Raw genomic sequence first — 9390 nt, 5'->3', positions numbered from 1 at the left:
ATATTTCAATCCACTTCTTTTAAGATGTGTTGAAATAAGGTAAGATGTATTTTACTCTCCTTGTACTTTTACCTGAATTTCTGGGGCCCTTTGAAGTCTCAGGGGGGACTGATAGCTTTAAGTAGTTGTTTTCACAGGACCCTATGAGTGCTTCTCCGCCTGCACCATTTTGTTCCATGTGTTCTTGAGAAGTGGAAGCAGCTCTTGGTGCAGTCTGGTGTATCCGAGGAATGATTCTAAATCACTCAAAGCTCCAGTGGAAATAACAGAAGCATTTTCAAGTACTGATTTCCAAGGGTGGGGGTGGGAGGGATAGGCAAGAAAAATCATTTTTCAGGGTAAGATATAAACGGATTTGGTATCTCTCAACAGGAAAATAGGAGTCAAGGAATCCTCCTTCCTTGGCACTGCCTGCTGAGATGGCAGCCATCTCCTACTTGGCATCATGGCCGCCTTCAGACCTCCCTGGAAGCCCAAGATCATTAAAAAGAGGACCAAGAAGTTCCTCCAGCACCAGTCAGATGGATAAATCAAAATTAAGTGTGACTGGCAGAAACCCAGAAGCATTGGCAATAGGGTGCACAGAAGATTCAAGGACCAGATCATGACGCCCAACACTGGTTACGGGAGCAACCAGAAAACAAAGCACATGGTGCCCAGTGGCTTCCGGAAGTTCCTCATTCACAGCGTCAAGGAGCTTGAAGTGCTGTTGACGTGCAACAAATCTCACCGTGCAGAGATTGCTCACAGTGTCTCCTCCAAGATCCGCAAAGCCATTGTGGAAAGAGCAGCCCAGCTGGCCATCAGAGTCACCAGTCCCAATGCTAGGTTGTGCAGTGAAGGAAAGGAATAGAAAGACAGCTGATGTGCACGTCGTATTTGTGTTAAAACCATAAAACTGTGGGGGAAAAAAAAGAATCAGGGAATCCTATGACCAGACTTCTTTGGTATTTCTTTAGTCAAGCACATGTGTTTGAGAGAAAACACTAGCTTTAAAAGAGTGCTTATAAATGTAATATGACAATGAATTTACCGTCTAAAATCACAAGAAGGCTGAGGGACAGGCATGGCAAACTCATTAAAGCGCTCTGCTATCAATTAGCTGCGTGAGTTGGGCAAGACAATTCACTTTTCTGGACCTTTGGTTTTTGCTTTTCTCTATAATTTTTTCTTCTGCATATGCAAGATGAAATTAATAAGTTTGCAGATATAATTTCATTCATTCATTGAACAAACGCATTGATCATCTTTTGTGCCAGGCTAATTACTGGATACCAATGATTCAGTACCAAGCAAGATAGACTTGGTTGCTATGCTCTTGGAGTTTACATCCTGGTGGGAAGAGGTATACATTAATCAAAAATCATAAAAAATAAAGGGAAAATATAAATATAATGACTTTAAAGGGGAAAAATACTTTGAACAATGTAAGCGTTTAAAAGGGGGAATTGAGCTAGTCTACCATGGGCCTTATATTCTGTGCAAGGGATAGTTCAGGAAAAATAAAATGTTTACGACCACATTTTTTTTCAAAAATAATTTTATTGAGTCACACAGAGAAAATTTTATATTCTTATTTAATGATATGGAGAAAAAAGGTAGTAGCTTATATGAAAACTCTTGACAGGTACAAAACCAATTTTGTTAGGCAAAGCCAAGCCTTTAAGAATGAAGTATGGATGGACCTCTTCTGAGTGAGAGAGAAAATGGGCCACATTTGTGAGCTGGTTTCAAGGCATGGAATGGGAGGGAGTGTGTGGAGTCTAGTGGGCAAGATGGCGGATGGTGAGGCAGTGTGACCTGTGCCCCTCTCCTGATCCCTTAAGTCTTAAATCCACTCAACTCACATAGAACTTCAGTGGAAACTGGTATAGAGGTTGGACTCTGCAATTCTAGGGAGGTGACCAAGAAATAGAAATACTTAAGGCTGTCAACTGTCAGGAATCTGCAGAAGGCAAGGCTTTGGGCTCACAAAAGTATGGCATTGGATTGAAGGTTCACTTCAATAAGATTTCTGCGGGGAAGGTGGGTCCAGCAGGCATTGGAGGTATACTTCAATTTCAATTATATGCTATATTAAATAGAAGAATGTCAAAGAGAAAATTGGCCCTGCTCGTTAATTACTAAAATGGTACCTGATGTCTGTGCTATCTGTGTGCACATCCTCTCAGCCTCACCTCCACGTGGGCTGATCTCATGACCACAGCATCTTCTCCTAAGTGAACATTTCTTCCTACAGCCATTGGTGGAAGCCTGCTCTCATCAAACCCTGGTTTGTACCTACAAGTAAGGGCGTTGATGCCTCTGGGGGCATTGACTTTATTTAGAATATGCATGCTTTTATTTAGAATTGAGCGATAAGAAGGATGAAAGCAAAATCATTTAAAAAGGCTGTATTGTTTTGCTAAGCTGTGAAAATATAATACAAATGGCATTTACCTTATTGTCGACCCAATGTGACATAAAGTAGCACTCGTGTAGAGAGCTACCAAGCGGACATTTATTTTAAAATGTGCTTCTGCTATTAGCTGAGCGCCCAAGGCAGAGCGTGGCTTTCAGGCCTCGCCACATTTCAGAGAAAAAAGAGTTTAAGCTGAAAGTCTTCAAGGTGCTCTTCTCATTTATATGTAATTTTGAGAGTCTCAAACCCTACTTTCCTAAAGGATCAGTGTTGTTACTGATCATTTCCCAAAGTTTATGGCTGGCATCTTACCAAGTTCGTATTTATTACTTTGTGTAAAGCTTTTTTCCACTAGCAAAAAGCAGAACAAAACCATAAACGAACCTCTGGGATTCATAAATTCTTTGTATTACTATCTTGCGTTGTAATGTCACTGTACAGTACTTTTATGTGAATAGCATTTTATACAGAGTAGTAAAGGGAAATAAATGATTATACATATGATAAATCATATATCTCTATATAATTATATATAACTATATATATAAACTATATTTGTATTAATATAATTATATACACATACACAGATGACACAGATGTCCTTCCTTGAATTCCCTTGAAAATAAAGCTTGACACAAGGTTTAAGTGCTGATGCTTTATTGAAAAGAGAACCCCAGGGTAACTAGAGTGAGAAAAGAAGAAGTGTGGCAGAGAACAGTGAGAAGCAAATTCAAGATGATGTGTTAGCATGCTGACCACTGCTTCACAAAAAGCCACAAAGAGACAGCCATTCCATCAGCTGTGCACCTGCTTGACCATGTGTAGCATTGTTTGGACAGATAGCATGGCAAAATCCTGCATCTAAAAGCCCATCTGGGGGAAGAAGTGAGATGAGATTTATCTGACAGCTCTCCTTCATCTTCTGCTTCTAGTCGGTCACAGTTTGCTTGGGAGTTGACTCATCAATACTTAAGAAGTTCTATCACCTGGTCCCTTTGGCAGCTTTGGGGAAGCCAGATCCTACTCCATGTGATATGTGCTTCTCATTTCTAAGTCTGGAAATAGTGGGAGGAACCAGGACTCCAGACATGTTGTTTGTTTAGCCTCAGATATAAAATCACGCTTCAGACTCCAAGATCTAGCAGCAGCTGCAATGGAGGAAGTTGCTGAGGGTCTGGGAAACAGGTAGTGCCAAGAGAATATAGATAGGAGCATAAGATGTGTATAATGCAACACGAATATACGTATCCAGACACAGCAATACTATCAACAAAATATACTGTATAATGTATATTTCTCAGATTTCTGAATTGAAGGAGGAAAAAGAGGTAGCATAAGATGTGTATAATGCAACACGAATATACGTATCCAGACACAGCAATACTATCAACAAAATATACTGTATAATGTATAATTCTCAGATTTCTGAATTGAAGGAGGAAAAAGAGGTATGTATGGGCTTCTATGGAATAGAATTTAAAAAGATGCTGAGCTTTGGAGTGGGTGTTTGTATTTGCTGAGATCCAAGTAAAAGTCTGAAAACAGAGTAATGAAGATGTATTTAGGAAATTTGGCTTAGGAAGCTAAAGAAAACCATCTTTACCTGCTCACCTCTCTTTTGCCCTTGGGATTTCACTTGCAGTAAAATCATGTTTATCTGGAAATAGACAACATAGTCCTCCAAAAAATGCCAAGAATCAGATGCCTAGAAAGACATGTCTTCTCAGAGCAAAAGAAATAGTTAGGTCTTTGGGTTTCAAATATCTTCCCTCCAGGCTGCTTATAGAAGTAAACAAAAAGAGGTAAGAAGCCTGAACAATGCAAGTGAAGAAGCTGAATCAATAAACTTGAAATCCGGAAACCTGCAGTGTGGATAATAATCTTTCAGGTAAACAAGACTGAGAATTATAAGTGTTTCATCATAAACATAGTTTCTAGATGCTACAGGAAGAGATCTGTGTATGAAAACGTGCATTCTAGAAATCAGCAATGTGGGGGATCAAAATAAAGCATACTTACTTATAACAGAAAGTTATTATGTGATAAAGTGTCACAGGTAAGTTGATTCTAAAAATAAGGGGCAATTAACTTTGGCGCGAGATTCTGGAAGTACCCATTAGACTTCCATATAGAGAATGGAAGAATACAAACTCTTGAAACACAAAAGCTTTCAGGAGATAAAAATATCTTTGGGAGCCCTTTAACTATGGGTTTGGTACTCTAGAATGATTCAAGCATTTCTGCGTTAGTTATTTATATTCTAATTGCAAATCATTTGTTCTAATTTGTTGATGTAGGCCCTGAATACATGAATGTGGAGAATCTGTTTAAGGTAGATAGAGATTGCCCCATGGAAATGACACCTCTACATCTGGAATTGCAGACCAGTGGCCTGTGGGGGTAAATCATGGCCGTAGATATTTTTCAAAGGGTTTTAAAAATCAGGAAATATTGCGTAACATTTTAATGTGTGACCATGCTAGGTGTTCAGTCTTCCGAGGCTGAAAGTGCTGGCTAGAAGTGTCTGTTGGCTAGAAGGGTCCTCACCTTGAAGCAAGTGTCCCCTTGATGCTGGTGCTCTCCCCTTTCCTCACTCCCAGCATGTCCATGCCAATCATTCTTGTCTTCTGTAAGCAATGGTAACTGCTCTCCTACTCAAACACCCATCTTCAAGATAATTGCTCCAGAGAGATGTCACCCCAAGTGTCCATCTTTTAACTTGTTATTGGTGTTTGCTAACTTTGGCTTCACCATCCTTGGTGGTTTTGTTTGGCTCTTATGTGTTCCTCATTGCCGTCTCTGGCCATACCTCCAACTCTGCCTCTGCCACAGGTGCCATGTTGATGTGTTGCCTTTTCTTTCTTGGGACACTTTCCACCTACTCCAGTTGGAGTTTGGTTTCCCTCTTCTTGCTTAGTACTGAATGCCAACTCTACAACTCTTATGGTTGAGTCACTGACATCCATCCAAGTGACTGAGTATGACTGACTCTTTACTCTCAGTGCTCCTGGGGTAGATAGATTGCATGAATGGCCCCAATATTCTATGCTTCCCTGTATCCATGTTCTTTGGTAGTAGATACCCCCGAAGACTGAATCCAGGCTTGCCTTGTATCTTGCTTTGGCCGATGTGACCCTAACAAGTTGACCCAAACAGAGGCTTTAAAATGCACTTGCACATTTCCACTTCCTCTCTGACCTCTGGTTGCCTTGAAACCACACTCAAGCTGGCCTAAGAATATACCCTGGCTAGCCTTTTAGAAAGACATGAAAGATATGTACAAGTGAGAACAAGAGAAGAAGAGCTCAGTGGTCCCAGCTGAGGCCTTCCCATATCACAGCCTGCGGTCAGCTGACCTTCAAACACATCGAAGAACCCAGCTGAGATCACAGAGTCACTTACCTGACTTGCAGCTGATGCACAGATGAGCCCAGATGAGACCAGAACTGTCATGCTGACCTGTATGAAAATTAACAATAATAAATGCCTCTTGTTTTAAGCCACTTGAGTTTTGGAGTCGGGGTGTTACACAGCAATGAGTAACTGACACATTGTCCCCGTAAGTGAGGTTTTGGATGAATTTAGGTTTTAGTCTTCTGATGAAAAATGAGTCTACGTATGGGAAGAGTTTGAGTAGCTACATACTTAACAATACGCTAAGAAAAAATATTCTTATTATATTTTGAAGTTGCTCAGAAACAAAAAAAATAGAAAATAGCAGAAGGGTTGCTTTGGGGTAGGTTGTTTTGATTTGGAAGAATGTAAACATGTCTCATCTCAAAATCGAACATGTTCTGGAGGCATTCAAACCCAATGTTTGTGTTGTAAATGGCATTCCAAAACCATTTCCACATAGGTAGGGGACCTTGGGCTGACATACAGAAGAAATTTCCCAACAAACCATTGCCTTCACTGTAACTTTGAGGTCTCTGTGCAGAAATGTGAGTAGAAATAAGTGCATTAGGGACCTCAGAAGGTTTGGCAGTGCATTTTAGATGCTTATCTGAGCCACACAAGTTAGGAATCTGGGATGGAAAGCTCCTAAGAATAACCATTCTCACGAAATTTCCAATCCCTCTTGTTTTTGGCAGAATTTTAAATTCCATGGAAATGGCTCGTGTCGCAAGACTTCTGTGTGGTGCTGGCCAGCACCAGGAAGAAGAGCGGCCCAGGAAGGGAAAACCAAACCAATGTGGCTGCATGTTTTCACGCCTTTGAAAAGGTTTGGGTTTGGCTCAAGCCAAGAAAGAGCACTTGGGGTTTTTATTTTCTGCCAACTTCTTCAAATACCATTCACCTGACTCATGAAGCTTTGAACATCAGGAGGAAACAAGGGAGTGAATAAATTTTCAATATTCCTCATGTTCAGACATACTTTGAATGAGGCATCCTCTTGCTGGGAGAAGAAACAGAACGCAGAATACCACTGGAGCAAGACGGACTCATACCATACAGTCTTTGCAGATGCGTGGAGTGGCAATGCCATTTGTGAATCAGTCAATTCATTATGTGCCAGGAATGTAGGTGATACCACGGTGCACCAGAATTCATTCCTCCCCTTAAACGGCTCACATGGTCAAGGAAGGGGAAAAGAGTCGGACCAAATTATCTTGCCCATTCTGAAATGCCACTGAAATTTTAAAACCCAGCGATGCCCCTCATTTGTGTTTTTGAGAATGATTTTGCCCTTTCACTATTGCATATGCCGATTCGATTGTCTGAAATGTTCTACCACCTGTTGTCTGCCTAGCAAATTCCAATCATCTCCCACATGCGGCTCAGACATCAACCGTTATTTTGCCAAACCTAATTAACCATTCCCTCATCTTTGCTATCTCTCTATGTTGTACACATTTATATTGGTGCATTTAACATACAAAATTGCGTTCTCAGCACAGTGCCTGGGGGCATAGCAGATGTTTGATAAGTGGAAATGAATTGCATGATACACCAGTATACAAGCTTTCCTTTCCAAAATACACGAGCCTTCCGTCACCTTTAGCCTCTTCCTTATCTCTTAACCCCATGCTAATCAACCGCCCATTGTTCCCAACATAACTGTCATCCTTGCAGGTTCCACACACCTTCTCCCTCCTCCAGGTCACTCTGTCAACTTCATATGCAAACATAAAAGGGCAGCATACACTCATGAGTAGTACTTTTCCACCAACTGGTCTAATTCTAAGGTGCTCATTTAAAGGGCTCCAGCAACATTTAAAGCGCTGAATTGTTGGACATCTAATAATATGGTAATATTTGAATTTATAATATAGAAACCCTTTCCCATGAAGGTAAAACAGGATAAGGATAATCTGATGTCTTTTATCTTTCAAGTTGCCAGTGACTGGCTGGGTACTTGCTCAGATGCTAGCGTGAGATGGTACTAATGAAGCAAAGGTCAGGGTTCACATCTCTGTCTGGTCCAATTAGCATTATTGTTTTTCACATTTCCCTTCCCTTCCTCTCCATGTCAGCCAGGTCTCCTGCAGTTTAGAGCAATTGTGCAAAGGGGTTCCTGAAAAAGAGAGGACAGGAGGAGCAAAAACCCACTCTTATTTCTGGAGAGTCACCTGACAGTGTATATGGTCTGCGTGTGTGAACATGTGTGTCTGTGCATGGGAGGGTCATTGTTGGCCTGTGCACATGTGTAAGTCTCTGTCTACCTAATGTCTCTCTCTCAAACGATTTGAAAAGCATTCATTGTTTGAGTCAGATGGAAGGATTATGTTACTTGAATACTGGTATTTAATGTACATTATCACACTTGTTATCATATCAAAACCAGATGTTTTAAATTTGGGCTAGAAATTCCATAATACGGATTGTATTACCTCAGGGTCACCCTACCACCTAATGCTTGCTGCTCAGCTGTATTTTGTTACGGCTTTAATAGAGCAATCATGTGTTTCCTCAAGTCTTAGTCTGGTATTAGATGACATGTGGGCTAATATTGGTGGGTTGAACAGACTGGTAGGGGGTTATACAAACCAGAGCAATTTGCTTTCCCAACAATAAGAAAATACATGAAGAATTGTTGCTAATAGTCAAGGCATCTCTCTCTCTCTTTCTTTCTCTCTCTCCTTCTTTACCTCCTCTCTTCTCTCTCTCACCATTTCATTACTTATCATTGTCTTTCATTCTATATCTTTGGTTCCTTTATTTTAAAAAATTGTCATTTTTCCTGTCTCCACATATCCCTCAAACTCCTTCCAGAAACGGAATCTACCTCCAATTACTTTCATATCTCGGCCAAAGCTATTTGAAACCTTCCTCTTATTTGCCTTTCTCACATGGCTTCTGTACTGATAAAATTAAAACAAGCAAGCTCAGAAAACTGATAGCATTCTCGATTTAAAACAAAAATTATAATCAAGGCAATTTAGATAAGGTTAAAAAGAAAGAAAGAAAGAAAGAAAAGCCTCTGTGGAAGCAAGCCAACGATTCATCTGTTTGCATTAATAGGTTCCAGCAATGGTACTACAGGCACGGAAAGCCTGTTCGCCACTGCACTTAGTAAGCACATGAGCTTAAAAATAAACTTTGACAATGTAGATCTCTTTGTCCTTTCAGGAATGGAAAACATTATGTACTTCAAAGCATCCTAAGCCTGATGTTAAAATATAGTTGGGATATTGTTACCGTGGTAATTGGGAGGGTCTTCAGACGGCACACGGTGGATGGATGCTTCGTGTGCAATAGTACTCAAGCCACAAACTAGTGAGAATAAACGATGCTGGCAATTTTAACATGCTTCTTCATGAGGAAGAAACGTCTGTCTTTTAAGCTCCCTGGAACAACCAGGATCTAGTTCCTCATTTCAATCAGGGAATTTCTTTCTGAACCAAACTGCTAAGACAGAGTCTTTGAATAGCACGTTTCACTTGCGTACAGCAGCGTTTGTTCATTTCGGAGTGTTTTTGGACAGGAAATTGATCTACAGGGTAACATTCACACAAGAAAGGAAACAGTATGGGACGATGGCTTGTTAG

The 9390-nt window shown here is 40.5% G+C and overlaps 1 pseudogene; it reads left to right on the top strand.

Moving 5' to 3' along the window:
- Nucleotides 1-445: 445 nt before the first annotated feature.
- On the top strand, nucleotides 446-853 carry LOC103672522 (annotated as a pseudogene).
- Nucleotides 854-9390: the final 8537 nt, after the last annotated feature.

Source organism: Ursus maritimus, unplaced genomic scaffold, assembly GCF_017311325.1.
Source record: "Ursus maritimus isolate PB19 unplaced genomic scaffold, ASM1731132v1 scaffold_2, whole genome shotgun sequence".
In the NCBI taxonomy this organism is placed as follows: domain Eukaryota; kingdom Metazoa; phylum Chordata; class Mammalia; order Carnivora; family Ursidae; genus Ursus; species Ursus maritimus.
Note: the sequence above shows the minus strand (reverse complement) of the source record. Positions and strands in the feature narration are given on the sequence as shown.